At 42.2% G+C, this 16,675-nt stretch overlaps 1 protein-coding gene across 1 annotated transcript in view; it reads left to right on the top strand.

Annotated features, from left to right (window-relative positions):
• The first annotated feature begins 1,019 nt into the window (after window positions 1-1,019).
• The window catches only part of HRAS (HRas proto-oncogene, GTPase), a 170,151-nt gene continuing 154,495 nt past the window's right edge, over window positions 1,020-16,675 (top strand). Inside the window, exon 1 of the mRNA XM_073604905.1 lies at window positions 1,020-1,055. The gene's annotated coding sequence lies outside the window, so the exon portion shown is untranslated. The remainder of the gene's footprint in view (window positions 1,056-16,675) is intronic.

Raw genomic sequence — 16,675 nt, 5'->3', positions numbered from 1 at the left:
TGCAGAGCTGTCACTTGTAAACACAGAAACTAGACTTCTGTGTTTTACAAGTGATTGTGGTGAGCAGGCACCAAAGGGTCTGAGCCAGAGGTGGTGGAACTGAGTTCCACCGAGTTCCCCCTGAAAAAAGATATTATATACACACACACACACACACACACACACACACACACACACACACACACACACACACACACACACACTCTCTAAATTTTATAATGTATGTGATGTATCCCTTTTTTTACAGTAACACTAGTTTTAAATTATCTATGTGTCTGTGTGTGTGACCCTGAACTTGCATGGTCTGCATTCAGGGACCCGTGCCTGTAGGGATGTCAAATTGGAAGCAGGGGCTTTGTCCCAATGTGACTGCCTGCATGAGGATGTATGGAAGGCATTACACATTGATAGGCCCTGTGTGAATGAGGCCTAAAATGCAATTATTCTTGGAAAGCAATTTCACCAAAAAGCCTCATTGCTCCTGAAAAATGTATATTGTGTGTTATGCCAAAGTTTTTGCCACATAATATATAGGTTTTGCCAAAGTGATTGCCAAATTAATAGGTAAATAATGGAAACATAAAAGTGTGCCTGGTACAGAATGAGGAAATATCCACTAATCCTGAAGTGATTACTATATTAGAACAATTTTTCATCAAAGGACGTTTGAGACTCCCATCCGTCATGCCTTTTCCAGGTCAATGACTTTGTGTAAGGATAAGGTGAAGGTTCCACAGCTTGTACCTTTTTACAGGTGCTGTGATATGTCCGTGCTGTTATAGTTGGGCAAGATGTTATTTACTTGTGCTGCTGAAATAATTATTTGGGAGCGTATGCTGTCCTTATTGGCAGAGAGCACTGGAATGTCTGTAGATGTATATGAAAGTAGTACTATAAAAAGTACTTTATATGACTTATCCTTGGGACTTTGCTGTGTACAGATTGGAGGTGAAGTTGATATGTTATATGCCGATTGCTGGTTTGTATCTGAATTAACAGTAAGATTTTATTTGCACAGGTCCAAGAATTTTCTGAGATTACTCTTCGTGCATCAGGTATGGTACAGTCTTTTCTTCTATTGTGTATATATTTTTTTGAATTGCAGTGCTAGCTGTACTGCACCCTGATTCCCAGTTTTCAGACACACATCTTTGTTCGTATGATCAAGTTTAAAAAATACAGGGTAGAGAACAAAAAAAATGGTGTTCTCCATAAAGATCTTCAATCATCTGTTTTATGCTTAGGAAATGTTCTCTCTAGTGAGCCCTAAGAGAAAAGAAATGCTGGTATGCGGTTTTAAGACACAGTAGCCATTTTGAGTCCCTACCATGTCTGCAGCATCTAAAGAGCTATAAAGTAGTTCTATCAAGATGTACACCTGCATATAATAGCCTTAAAACATAAACTGTAAAGTCAAACCTTTGTGGACACCTGGTCATCACTCCTACACTAAAGAGCCAAAAGTATGAAGAAACCCCTCCAAATTGAGTTTAGGTGTTTTCAGTAATAGGTACTGCTGATGCAACAGCATACAAAGACAATTTGCCCTTTCAACCTTGTGGCAACATCATTAGGGACAGGCCCTTTTCTGTTCCAGCGTGGCTGTGCTCCTGTGCCCAAAGCTGGGTCCATAAAGACATTCATGGATGACTTTTGTGTAGAGGAACTTGAGTGATCCCTGACCTCAAACCTACTGAACACCTATGGAAGAAACTGGAATATAGATTATGAAACCAGGTCTTCTCATTCAGTATCACTATCTGACCTTTTGGCTAAATGGACATAAATTGGCACATAGACACTCAAATCTTAACAGGTCACCAAGGAACTCAAAAATGGCCACTGCTCATGTTGCAGTTCTATAGTTCAAGTCCCTTCAGCTTCTTCAGTGTATTCCACTGGTTTAATTAAAAAAAGAAACACCCTTTATCTTCAGAAAAGCTTTGCTGCATCAGTTGCTCTTGGCAGCACCCAATTTCAGAGAGTAACTTTAATGAAATTTGTGCTATTATATGAATTGAGCCAGACTTTATCATTTCCTGCCCCCCCATCAGTTACAAATACAACTGTAAATAATTATAAGAAGTATTGCAGTTATAGCAGTTCCTATAGTTTAATCACAGTGGTAATTGTGACTGTAAAGGGTGAAAATCAATTTACCAGGCTCCTTTTTTGGCCCCTTTCACACGACCCAGATCTGTTTTTGCCTGTGACCGGTCCTCTTATGTAGACACTGCCCCTGCCCGTTCTCCTCGAAGGGCAGTTGAATGTAAACAGACACCAGATCGGATTGGATCGGAGGTAACTGTGTAAATGAACACTTTTTTTTTTTTTTTTTTTCCGCCTGTGTGAAAGGTGCCTTTAGTAATGGGTAATAATAGGCAGGCATACAGTAGCTAAGCTGCAAGAAATTGTTCCAGAAAGCTCTCAGATCCAGATTGCGTGGTCTTTAAATGGATAGGATGTGATAGTAACATAACCTGATGACACACCAACTTCTATAAAAACCATAAATTTATTCCAATGTATGTTAAAAAGCTTCACCCAGAACAAGTGTCAGATGTAAAGGAGAAACCACAGTGGCTAAGCCTGCTTACTGTATTCCAACAGAGGAGGTCTGAGATGTGTCTGGTAATTGAGCCTCAGTGCTGGTTCCAGGACGATGGAGCCAACCAGTGGACAATGGGTGCTATCTTGGGAACCACAGCTCCTATGGATGGGGCCAGAAGGATGTAAGACAGGCTGTGAAACCATGAAGGTGCCTCCCGTGTGTGGCAACGGGCGATGACTTTGACAAGGCGCAGGCGTGCAAAACATGTCATTGTGATGGGACTTCACCCACCAGCTTGCCCTCCAAGTGCCCACACTTCAGTGACTTCCGCCCGTAGTTCATCTGGCGCCGCAGTTGATGTCATCGCCCATCGCCACACAGGGGTGGCACCTTTTGGTTGGAGTACATGTAACTATTTGTGACAAAGGGGGATTTTGGTAAAGAGTTGAGCAGAGAGGGGGGTTCAGGGTACGGAGGTGAGCAAAGAGGAGAGCGTGCAGGTGAGCAGAGCAGGGGTCAGGGTATGGGGGTGAGTAGAGATGGGCATGTGGAGGTGAACAGGGGGGGGGGGTCCCTTTTGCATGAGCTCCCCAACACACAGTAATCTGAACTAAGCCTCAAACTGGGGTGCCTCGAGACTGAATACTTTTCAAGGACGCCCTGACTCGAAAAAGGTTGAGAAACACTGCACTGACCTGTGTTCAGAGGGGACAGGGAGGGGGTGACTGCCCTAGAACATTCAATCCAGAAACAGAGGTCGGATCATGTTCATGATTGGCTCATTTACAGTTGTCCGTCTCGTCTTTTTTCCGATTTTTTTTTTTTTTTTTTTTTTTTTTTTTTTTGTGTACCCTAGCATGGTGTGTCTAAAAGAATAATTACGTGCAACAGGAAGTCAAATGTCAAAATATGAATGTTTCTAGGAAATGCTGCAACATTGTCAACGTTCTCCATTTGACTAATGCCCCGTACACACGGTCGGATTTTGTGTGATAGGACCTTGTTGTCGGAAATTCCGACCGTGTGTAGGCTCCATCACACATTTTCCATCGGATTTTCCGACCTACAAAGTTTGAGAGCAGGCTATAAAATTTTCCGTCAACAAAATCCGTTGTCGGAATTTCCGATCGTGTGTGCACAAATCCGACGCACAAAGTGCCTAGCATGCTCAGAATAAATAAAGAGATGAAAGCTATTGGCTACTGCCCCGTTTTATAGTCCCGACGTAGGTGTTTTACGTCACAGCGTTCAGAATGATCGGATTTTCCGACAGCTTTGTTTGACTGTGTGTATGCAAGACAAGTTTGAGCCAACATCCGTCGGAAAAAAATCCTAGGATTTTGTTGTCGGAATGTCCGATCAATGTCCGACCGTGTGTACAGGGCATAAGGCTCCATGAACACTAGTGTTTTTTTATAAGCTCAAAAAAACACTACAACAAAAAACCTTGGATGAAAAATGCTGATAGCGTTTTTGTACCGGCTTGTAGTAGCGTTTTAGGAGCGTTGGTGTTTTATTAGCATTTTTGCAGTACATGGGGGGGGCGCTGTTGGGAGCCTTTTAAGAGCGTTTTTAGTGTGTGTGTGTGTGTGTGTTTTTGTTTGTTTGGTCCACCTATCTATCCTTCTTTTTTTTTTTTTTTTCCATTCACAAACTTTTCTTCTCAGCATTACATACTCACATATTGTGTGTAATATGTCCGCCTGTGTCAGATTTCGTCAGAAAGAATAACTTATATTATTCACTGCAGGCGGTTTCCATCTTCATTGTGGGAATTTGAAGCCCACAAGCATTTATTTCCTGGATGTGGTGAATGCTGTGCTCCCAGCATTCACTGCTCGTTCCCGCACATGCTCAGTGGCATCATGGGAAGCCTGAGACTAGCTCCCAGGAGTCTGGGAGAGGCTAGAAACACGCCTACTCCCACGGGAGGAGAACCAGGAAGTGCAAAGAAGAATAGAAAAATAAAAGGTAATTACGGCGATTTAAATTTTTTTAAACGGCATGTCATCATCTAGGCAAGGAAGAGAATACATACAGATATTGTTCAAAATTTGGGTGGAACTCTGCTTGAAGCTTGAAAAAGGCTTCTAGCAAAAAAATTGTGTGCATGAAAAAAATAGGATAACACTATCTTCTAGGAGCAGAAAAAAAAAAGCTAGTGTGCATGGAGCCTTAAAGTGCTCAGAAATATTCTTCACATTATGTGTATGCATGCTAAGTTATCTGTATGTGTTTTTGTTCAGTACTCGGAGAGATCAGTCTTCCCTCTAAAATCGCCTTTATGTTCTAATCGCCATCTTGTTCAGCCATCATACATGGTCAGCATCTACTTCCTGGGCAGAAATGCTGGCACAGAAGAAATAATCATGTCCATTCTGGAGCTTGTGCTATTTTGGATTCATTCAAAAGGTCTGACGCAGATCAGCCCCTGTTGCAGTCTCTCACCTTGTTTTGCTGAAAAGACAGGTGTCCATTTATGAAGCAGTGGAACATATCCACTACTCCATTCTCCGGCATTCACAGAGGAGGTCTCTCTCCTCTGGGTGCCAGTTTATGAAGCGGTGTAGATCGCTTCTCCGTTTATGAAGTGAAATCTACAAACGCTTCGAACAGTGGAGAACGGCCCCTGATACTGGAATCTCGTGAGACATAGTGAGATTGCAGTACAAGAAATTCACTGAAACACTCGAGGGGTCAGTTTTTATTAAGCAGTGATAAATTATCACTGCTCAGTACACGGACAGACGGCCCACCTCATGTTAATATAATAATAGTCCCCCTACATAATAAATACACACATATATGTGTTTATGTATGTGATGAATAATTTTATATTATATTATATTTATTCTATCTCCTATATCTATATCTGGGGGGGGGGGGTCAATTTATCTTCCTCCTCAGTTCCCCCGGGATTCTCTCTTCCCTCCCCGATTCTCCACCTCTGAGCTGGTGAATCGGGAAATATGAATTCTGACACAGATTGCCAGTGAAGTTCTGAGATCGCACCTTCATAAACTGCCTGTTTCTGTGTCAGACAATGACAGATTATATGTGTGTCGAGATAATCGGCACAGAACATGTTCTCCCCCGATCATCTGTCTCATAAACCGTTTATGAGCTGAGCTGCACTCCTTGGGATCACTGCTGTTCACAGTTTCATAAACGGACACCTTAGTGTTGCAATCTGATGACTGGGGGAGGGGAAACTAAGGTAATGCTTTGTCCTGCTTTAAGTAGACTGATGGCATCATCTTAGCTTAGGCAAGATCACTTGGCTGGAGCCGATGGAATACATTTTCATTACAGACAAAAAGCTGTTTTTTGAAAATCCTACTGGCTGCTCTAGCGGCTCCTCCCCACACCAGATAACCCCCTAGGAGAAGCGCTCTCCCAGGGATTACCATGCTGGCACGCTCCCCAATCCAGCATTTGCATCCGGACTGGGCCCCGCGCTCGCGTCATTAGATTAGATTGACAACAGTGGGAGCCAATCTATCCAATCAAGAGCCCGTTGAGAGAGGGAGAGCGCGTCTCTGGCGACAGAAGTACGGGGCTCAGGTAGGTAAAACTGGGGGGCTGGTCACTGCCAGGTGAAAAAAACACGAGGGTTTACAACCCCTTTAATGCAAAGAATGAATTAAGGTAAAAAAAAACCTTCTGCCTTTTACAAGCACTTGTAGGGCTACATTCACACTTGTGCATTGTGGGAATGCGTGCAAAATTGCATGCTCCCACAATGCACAAAAAACATGCACAAACATTCTGCTCTCAACCAAACTGTCAAACCATCCAATGGCTGGTGTCATAACTGATGACATGTGCAGCATCATGGAAGTTGTTGATTAAACAGAGGCAAAGATGGCAGCTTCCTTGGCTGAAAACACTTTAACCGCTTGCCATCCGGAGGACGTCATATGACGTCCTCGACTTTCAGGGCTTATATCTGAATGATGTCTAAGGCTACAGACATCATTCAGATACCGGCATTTTCAGCCGGCGATTCTGTACACCATAAGAACGATCATAGCGGCTGTTCCGCCGCTTGATCGTTCTTACGGGCGGCGGGAGGGGACGTCCCCCCCCTCCCGCCGCCCTCCGGTGCTACTACCGACTCACCTCAGCGATCGGTGAGTCGGACAGCGGATCCGCCGGCGCCGGATGTTCACCATAGAGATTTCCGGCGGACCAGATGGTCGCCGGAGTCTCTATGATCGTTCGGAGGCCGGGCGCGATGTTATGACGTCACGCCCGGCCTCTGCATTAAAAAAAACGGCGCCGCTTCGGCTGTGAAGCGGCGATCGTTTTATTATTTTTTTTTTTATTTTAGGCTTCCCAGCCTAGAGGTGAGATGTGGGGTCTTATTGACCCCATATCTCACTGTAAAGAGGACTGATCGTGTCATATTCCTATTACAAGGGATGTTTACATTCCTTGTAATAGGAATAAAAGTGATCAAAAAAAAATAATTTTTTTTAAAGTGTAAAAATAAAAATTTTTAAGTAAAATTAACAATAAAAAAAAAAAAAAAAAAATTTTTAAAGCGCCCCTGTCCCCGTGAGCTCGCACGCAGAAGCGACCGCATACGTAAGTCCCGCCCACATATGAAAACGGTGTTCAAACCACACATGTGAGGTATCGCCGCGAACGTTAGAGCGAGAGCAATAATGAGGATTTTTAAGTACCAAAGTTTGGCACCATTCCACGAGCGTGTGCAATTTTGAAGCGTGACATGTTAGGTATCTATTTACTCGGCGTAACTTCATCTTTCACACAATGCAAAAAAATTTGGCTAACTTTGCTGTTTTGTTTTTTTTTTTAAAGCATGAAACTGTTTCTTTTTTTTTAAAAAAAAAACACGTTTGAAAAATTGCTGCGCAAATACCGTGCAAGATAAAAAGTTGCAATGACTGCCATTGTATTCTCTAGGGTCTCTGCTAAAAAAACATATATAATGTTTGGGGGTTCTATGTAATTTTATAGCAAAGAAATGATGATTTTTGACATGTAGGAGCGAAGTGTCAGAAATGGCCTGGATGCAAAGTGGTTTTAATGCTTTCAACCATCAGCATCAATCAGGAGATATGACTGCGTAGCCTGTATTTCCTGGACCATTTTCCTCCAAGCACTCCACAGCATTGAACATGTGCATGACAATTTATAGAGCTGATTATTCGAATGGCTTTCTTATCTCCGTGGCAGCCAGTAAATTAAATGAAATGGAGGACCCAACAGTATTTTTAGCTTCTGAATAGGATGGGCATCTGTCTTGTTCATTCTGCTGTTTTTGGACGTGGAGGGGCAGCACTGTTTTGCAAGCAAGCACATTTAACATGACACACACACACCCGTAGAACTAAAGGTAAAACTTTTTTTTTTTTTTTTTTTTTTTTTGGGTAGTTGGATAGAGAGGGTTCTAATCCCTGTTGGCTTTGTTTGTGTCCGATTTAGAGAGCTTTCTCTTAACTTCCTGCCCAATGGCCAAAACAGTAAGGGTGAGATAATCCCTTGTTGTCACCAGGCTCAGCAGAACTAGTGTCCTCATTGGGAGAGTTTACCTCTTTAACTGTTAGGTGACAGCCCAACATTTGGGATTTTCCTTCTCTTTCAATAATGGTAAACTGAACAAATAGAGAGGGTGAATCTCCCTAATGGGGAAACGGCAGTAAAAACTGACAGGTGTTCTAATCCCTCTCCACTCTATCCAAAACTAAAGAAATAGTTTGTTAGTTATATTTAAAATACGCTATATTGTCAAACGTTTTGGGACACCTGCCTTTACATGCACTTGAACTTTTAATGGAATCCCAGTCTTAGTCCGTAGGGTTCAATATATTGAGTTGGCCCACCCTTTGCAGCTATAACAGATTCAACTCTTCTTGTAAGGCTGTACACAAAGTTTAGGAGTGTGTCTATATGGGAATGTTTGACCATTCTTCCAGAAGTGCATTTGTGAGGTCAGGCACTGATGTGGGACGAGAAGGCCTGGCTCTGTCTCCACTCTAATTCATCCTAAATGTGTATTATCAGGTTAAGGTAAGGACTCTGTGAAGACCAGCCAAGTTCCTCAACCCTAAACTCGCTCATCCATGTCTTTATGGACCTTGCTTTGTGCACTGGTCCAAATTTTTGGTGGAAAAAGGGGGTGACTCAGAGGGTTGGATGTGTCATTGCCATCATCCCTTTGAAGACTGAAAACAAATGTATACCTCAGTATGGGATTTTAGGGGCAAAGTAGTATTAAAATATAAAATAGTTTGATACGCAAAAATTAATATTTAAGTAACATACAAAAATACAAAAAATACAAAGGACATAATCCATGATGGTACAATTAGAAAACTATCAGAGAATGGCGTAAAGTGACCAAGGAGTCAAAGCTCCTACATCGTGATGCATCTTGCTACAAGATACGAACACCGCCAATGATGATGCGATGGCGTCAAGTAGTGATTTTCCAACGCGTTTCAACTTTAAAGCAAAAAGTCTTCCTCAGGGAAAGATTGCATCACGTTCTAGAGTTTTGAGAATAACAGTGTTATTTACAGTGTATATATTGCATGTGTTTAATCGCTTGGGTTGAGCGACTTACGTTCTCTGTGTAGATGCAGAAAAATGCATTCCCATTACTATAGGGGGGTTTTGATAATCATTGCCCATACATTCCAGTATCCTCTACAGGACGGCATGGTATATTTTGTAAGGAAACCAATAGTAGGCAGCCAGTGGGGTTGCTATGGAAAACAAAATAAAGAGGATTTTTAAATAGTGATTAAAGAGTATTCCATGTTTTTCAGGAAAAGAAATATTCTCAGAAACTTAAGTGATAAGCTTAGCAGGGTTACCTTCAGATGATGTAGTTGAGTAAGGGTCTTTAGGAAAGTTCACAGGCGTCTGTAGTGGTGAGCCCAAGCTGGAGAGTACCTCTCGGTATAAAGCCAAGTTGAGAATGCTGCCATGAGCCATCCCTGGCGTCCTAATAAAGGGATATGGGCGTGGCTAGGAATTAGCTTTGTGCCGCCGTAGCAACGCTTAGCTTAGGATCTGTATTGGTAATGGGAGCGCTGTGTCGTGAGAGCGGTATCCCGCCCCTCACGTTGGAATATGTAAATGGCTTGAGGCATTTGCCTCTCTATGGCAACGCCCCACGTGTCAGACGCAGAGCGCCGCCACATTCCCCCCCCCCCCCCCCGTTCGTTCAAGGTTTCACCTCTCTCCTCCCCCTGTCAGATGAAGTAGGAGGTATGGTTGGCCGGGACAAAGGAAGCACGCGCTAGCAACACGGCTCGTTCCTCCCATCGATCAGCTGTGCGTGTGACGTCTGAGTCATGTGACTCGGATGCTACAGGCACACTGTCTTAGCCTCAACGTAAATATAGCCCTGTGCATGAGCAGGGCTTGTCTGTATCGAAAAGAGGACAAATAGCTCTGTTGAAACAGAGAGTCTTCTAGATAAACAGGTAGAACAGAGATATAATATAAATTGGAGGACAAAAAGGATGGAGATATCTGTGTTAGTAAGGGGAATTGTAACGGTGGAATGAAATACAAATAAATTAAATAAAATATAATTAGGAATTTATAGTTGCATATGCCTGTACCCTTTAAGGAGGTCTATCTCTCCCTATACCTCCAATCTGGGGGTCAGGGAGATAGAGTCCTATTAGGACTAATAACCACCGACACAGTGAGAAGCCCTCCGCGGTCCCAAGTCGCTATTGGGATCTAACGCGGGTTATGGCCACGACATGAGTACGTGGCCCCCCTGTGTCGGGTAGGGATAAAAGGATGAATGGAACAATAATTGTCTGGACCTACAACCTATAGTACTGGGAATGCATTTTTCTGCATCTACACAGAGAACGTAAGTCGCTCAACCCAAGCGATTAAACACATGCAATATATATACACTGTAAATAACACTGTTATTCTCAAAACTCTAGAACGTGTTGCAATCTTTCCCTGAGGAAGACTTTTTGCTATAAAGTTGAAACGCGTTGGAAAATCGCTACTTGACGCCATCCCATCATCATAGGCGGTGCTCGTATCTTTTAGCAAGATGCATCACGATGTAGGAGCTTTGACTCCTTAGTCACTTTATGCCATTCTCTGATGGTTTTCTAATTGTACTATCATGGATTATGTCCTTTGTATTTTTTGTATTTTTGTATGTTGCTTAAATATTAATTTTTGTGTATCAATAAACTATTTTATATTTTAATACAATCCTTTGTCTACTACATTGCCCCTAAAATCCCATACTGAGGTATACATTTGTTTTCAAATCATTTGGTGGAGGGGGGATTATGGGTGGGGTTTTTTCTTTTTTTTTTTTTTTTTTTCAGGGGTTGGGCTTGGCCCCTTGGTTCCAGTGAAGAGAACTCTTAAGACGTCAGCATACCAAGACATTTTGGACAATTTTATGCTCCCAACTTTATGGGAACAGTTTGGGAATGGCCCCTTCCTGTTCAAACATGACTGCGTACCAGTGCACAAAGCAAGGTCCATAAAGACATGGACCATACAGGTCCATACAGATGTGTAAAGGCAGGCATCCCAATAATTTTGACAAAATAGTGTGTGTGTGTATGTGTGTGTGTGTATGTATGTATGTATGTACACAATCTCAACCTTCCTTTTTTTTTTTTTTTTTTTTCCAACCTTTTTTTGGTTCAATAAGTTTTATTGCAGAAGTAGTATTAAACATACAACAATGTCAAAGGCACCTAGATTGCTCACACAGGGGCTAAAACTGGCGCATAAGAGACAAAAACAAGAGACAAGACAAGAGATAAGAGACAAAAACAAGGAAATACAACATAACACAATCTCAACTTTTAACACAGTTGAAACTTTGTAATATGTTTTTAAGTCTCCACTTTTACTTAGTGTACCATTAAATTTACTACCCATTGTGACTATATGATAAAAGTTTGGGGGCTGCCATTGCTGACTTTTCCTTTTTTAAGAATGTTTGTTCCCTGGCTGTCATGTTTTGGCTTCAGTACTTTGAGTCTTTGATCAACAACAAATGCAAAGCTAAATTCTGACACCGCATGCTTATTTCAATTCTGTTACACAAAATGATCAGAGTCTGAGAAGTCAAGGCGCAACTAGTATTTTCAAAAGAGAGCCAGCAATGGCAGCCAACATACCTATGATAGAGACAATTTAGGTAAGACACAGTATGAAGTTGAACTCCAAACACAAACCATTTCTTTGTAATTTAGTTTTAGGTAGACTTTTATATATAAATCCAATTTGTGTGCAGCAAAAGCCTTTACAAACCCAAATATCAACTTGTGAAAGATGTGGTGACATTCATCTGTGTGCAGTACCTGAGCAGAGCTGTGGAAGGAATCCAGCAACTCCACCCACTGTAGGCTGCCTACAGGAGGGGGCAGATACAAGACTAGTCTCCAGAGGAAAGTAAGCAGTAGTGACTGGTTTGTATTGCAGGAAACCAGGAAACTCCTACAAAATACAGGAATTTATTCATATAAGGTTATTGCACATATCTGGGATAAATGCACAAGGTACACCCAGATTCAAATAAGAATAAAAAAACAAATAAGAACACACAAGTCTCTTGTAACTAGACAATATTTTTTGAGTTGAGCTTTAAGCACCAGTTTTGTCAGACATTCCTATGCATAAAACTGTTTTGAAATTCATAATATCGTAAAGCTGGCCATAGATAAATTTTCTTTCAGCCAGTGGGCTCAAGAGAAAAAAAAAAGCAGAGACTCGGGCACAGCAAGTGGTAGGTTTGCTTGTTTGAATCTTTGGAACTTCTGAAGTGACTCTATTTATGGGGGCTGCCATTCCTGGCCAATGCTAGTTGACTGTGTCTAGCTTTATTCTTTTAATCACAGACCCCAAGGAAGCATGCTGTAAATCGGCATCAGAACATTTTTTTTTTTCGAGAATTTATTTATTTTTGTACCCGTTCAAGACAGCGCGTCAAATGAGAGGCCAACAGTTGCAGTCTTGACATTTTTCTCTTGGCATAACATGTTAATATGTATAGAAAGCTGAAAATATATATATATATTTTTTACTTGATTTTAGTTTTGTAATTGGGAGTTTAACTCCTCACTACTTTATCAAGTTTTATAATGCTACTTCTGTCCGCAATAGGGAGAGTCCCCTTTATTTGCCCCGTGACCTCAATCACCTGGACTGAAGGTGAAAAAACTAAATTTTAAGATAATATCAAGACAAATGGAACCTTCCCCCCTGGAAACATTTTTCCATTGACAGAGTGCATTTTTTCCTCTTTCAGTTTTGTTGGTAGGACAGGAAGTGAAGGGCAATCTCCACAATTGACATGGTAAAAAACAAACCTGACCGGTGTTTTAACCATTACTTTTGCCAGGGTTTTAGTCCTTTCCTATGCCATCTTATCCAGAATGCATGTGTTTGCTTTAGATACACTTCAGTTGATTTAGCACAAGAATATATCTTGTATAATTATTTGTATAGGGCACTGGTACATTTTTCATAGACCCTGGGGTATTGGCTAATGCCTTCAGAGTGATTGGACACTGGCAAGCTCTCAAGGACACCGTTTTTTTTTTGGCAGTGACCTAAGGTAATGGACCTCTTCTCCTTCATAGAGAAATCACTTAGCTTAACTGGTTTATTATTTTTCTTTAATATTTTATCTTTAAATTCTTCAACTCCTCACTGTTTTCTAATGCTACAAAAAAGAACTAGTGCATCTGGATTAGCACAACCTCTCTAAAACCTTGGGAGCCATACCCAGACCCCACACTGTGGGGACGGCCTATAATGTTGCTTCAGGTACTGGATCCTGCACAGATTCTCACCTTGGCACTGCATGTAATCGGCCATAGGATGCTATACAGGTTCAGGGCTGTGGTCCATCCCTGTGAAACCTAGTCCCTAAAGACCCCTTTTGTGGGTATGCCCACCGTGGTGGGTGTAGAATGGACTTGGCATACAGTCTAATGTCATGGACAGGTAAGACCAGGTAACCTGTATCTCCCTCTGACCATTGCTGTAAAAGCCCTGGGCTATATTTGAATTGCTTTAATTCCAGTGTAAACGTTTCAAATTTGGCTCTAAAAGTCAACCACTCTTTCGCCATGAGGATTTGTTAAAGGGCAATCTACACCAGGGTTGCTACATTCTCATTTTGGACATGCTTACCTTAACCCACTCTGTGAGACCCCACAGGGGAATACCGTCACCTGTAGCTATAACAGAGACCAGACATTCTGGAAATGCCTCCCCTTCTGCATCCTACTCTGTGAGTACCCCACAGGGGAAAACCCTTATCAGTAGCTATGACCCTCACAACACTCAACCTCAGAGTGATGATGGGCTCCTTGCAGCAGAGCAGGAACCGATTGTAACACTTGTCTCTGCGTCCGCTTCTAGCTCTATTTTAGGCACACAATATGCAGCCTACCTGACAAAAGCTGAATTTTCTGTATCTTTGTAACAACTCCTTGGACCAACAAAGGCTTTAATACAGCCATCTTTGTCCAGGGCTCAAGATTTCTAGGTCTCTTCACCAGCTCCCATGTCTCTACCTGAGTCAGATCCCGATATGCCTGCCCTAGACTAGGCAGACACAGAAGGGAATGAAGAGGACATGGAAGTGGTATTGGAGGAAGCTGCAGAAGTTTTTTTCTTCCCCAGATTGCCATACAGTTGAAGGGGGAGCTTCACACAACATGCCTGCTGTTGTGAAAAAGCTCACTGCTGTTGTCTGCAAAAGACTTTGGCAGTGTTCAGATTGTTTCTCCTCTGTCTTGCCATGCCCTTTTGATTACAAAAGAGACCTGCAAAATCTTTAAAGACATTCCCTGTTCTTGAACAAATAGAATGTGCAGTCTGTGATGACACTCACACTTAAGAGTGGGGGTCATCTGTTACAGTTTCAATGGAGATATTTGCCAGCACACCATGGATCGACAAGGTAGCACAGACATTCCGCACATATGGGTTCAATTGGTGATTTCAAAATAGAGTTCAAAACTCTACCCCCGGACCATTTTCTTCTCATTTTAAATCAAAATGGTCAGATTTGCACAATCCCTAAGCCATGTTTTATCCCAGTTTTTATAATGGTACCTTCACAAGACAAGTTCAAGAATTTTTACACAAGCCTGTTCACACTACCCAAACCCTATGGATCATTTGTCCTATTCTGGACTTCTAATCCCTCACAAGTTAACATTCCAAATTGCTCCAGGCTTTCAGTTGGGTGATCCGTTTTCAAAAGTCTGCTCTCCAGCCTTCTCTACTTGGGGGAATACTTGATTACAGTTCAAACACATCCCAAGGAAAGGTTTTCCTTTCCGGAAAATAAAATCCTGTCTCTCAGAGCCCATGCTTTGAGAAATAAGATTAAGGGAGGGAATGGACTATGTGTGAACAAGATTTGGTCTGTCTGACCCAAATTTATTTATTTATTTCAGGTACTTATATAGCGCCGTCAATTTACGCAGCGCTTTACATATATATTATACATTCACATCAGTCCCTATACCCTCAAGGAGCTTACAATCTAAGGTCCCTAACTCACATTCATACCTATACAAATCAAATCAGTAGCAAAAACACCTGGTGCCAAAGGCACGGTGGAGAGAACCCCTTAGGGTTTTTAATAGACCAAAACATGAAGTATGAATTTTTCGAAAATCGATTAAAAATATACATTAGAAAAAATACATTGGACATAAGAACAATATCTGATACCCAAAATAATACAGTTGTGTGAACTGGTCACTGTCCTGGTGCAGAGTGGACTGGTGGCGATCAATACAGTATATAACACCCTACATATTACGGACTACAAGTCCTTCTTCAGAGGTTTTGTTATAGATTCAGATGGGTATAGAATCTCTACAATAGAGTATGCAAATAAAAAAGAATTAGTATAAGGTAATGAAAATCAATATTGTTTCAGCTTGATCACACTATACCGTAAGTTAACACAGCAGGTATTGTCAGTCATGGGGATGGATTACTTACATTGTAAACAGTTCAAACAAAGCACATCTGAAGGGAATAAGATGATCAAATCACTCATGAGTAGCAGGGACATCTATCTCCAGGGTATGGTAGAATTCAGGGCCAAAGGAAGGGCAGATAACATGCTTCGCTGCAAGGACTATAGCTAGTGGAACCACATCGTTCCAACTAGTGCTGGGCCAGTGTAACTGTATAGGAGGTATAGAATAGTATATTGAACACCGTAACTAGTGCAAGGATTAAGCACTAGGATAGCTGACATACCAAAAAAGGTTGTGACTATGTAGTTGTAGTCTGCTATGGATAGGGTAGTAAAAGTGAACCTACCTCAGAAAGAGAGTGTGTGCTGCACACGTGCCTTGTGCTCCTTCAGTGTCTACCAGAGAGGCCCGAGGAGCCTGCATATGAGCGATTGTGGAGAGGCTAACGGCCAATCACGATAATAATCATGATGACCGTCAGCTGGCACAGTGGAGGGGAGGTGTGGACCGGCATGTTGCGCTGAACCAAGTCCTCCCAGAGTCCCCCGGCAAGACACGGCGCGGACCTGCCCACTGGGGGCGGGGGCCACTTCGCGTGTCATCACGCCGTCCACGTGGGAGTGGCACCGCCTGCACCCCAGGTTGGATCGCACAGTAGTGTGGACACCAGAAGGGTCCACGTGCCAAGTGAGGGGCATCCCGAGCCCTCCCACTAAAACAATGGGGAGACTGACAGGGGACTCCTGCGCGTCGGGAGCAAAGCAGGCCAAGCCCAGACCTGAGCCTGCATGGATGGACGGATGGAAGGGAGAAAGACGTCACTTTGTCATGAGTGGAATGTCATAGAGCAGGAGGCACAAAATAGCGTTGAACATAATGACAAAGGATACATACATGACATGTTTGAAATGGGGGAGGGCAAAAAAAAAAAAAGGAATTGGATCATATGGCCATACTGGACCTTGTGGAGAACAATGCATAATTTTTGATGCAGATCGGCACACATGCCTTATAAGATATAGGGCCAATAAAATTGTTACTTATACATAGTAATTGAGCAATACCATCTAAACAGCATGAGTTGATGTTTAACAAAAATCCATAGCAGCAAGGCAGGTAAATAAAAAACATT

Source organism: Aquarana catesbeiana, linkage group LG11 (assembly GCF_042186555.1).
Source record: "Aquarana catesbeiana isolate 2022-GZ linkage group LG11, ASM4218655v1, whole genome shotgun sequence".
NCBI classification, from domain to species: Eukaryota; Metazoa; Chordata; class Amphibia; order Anura; family Ranidae; genus Aquarana; species Aquarana catesbeiana.
This window is presented reverse-complemented; position numbering and strand designations above follow the sequence as displayed.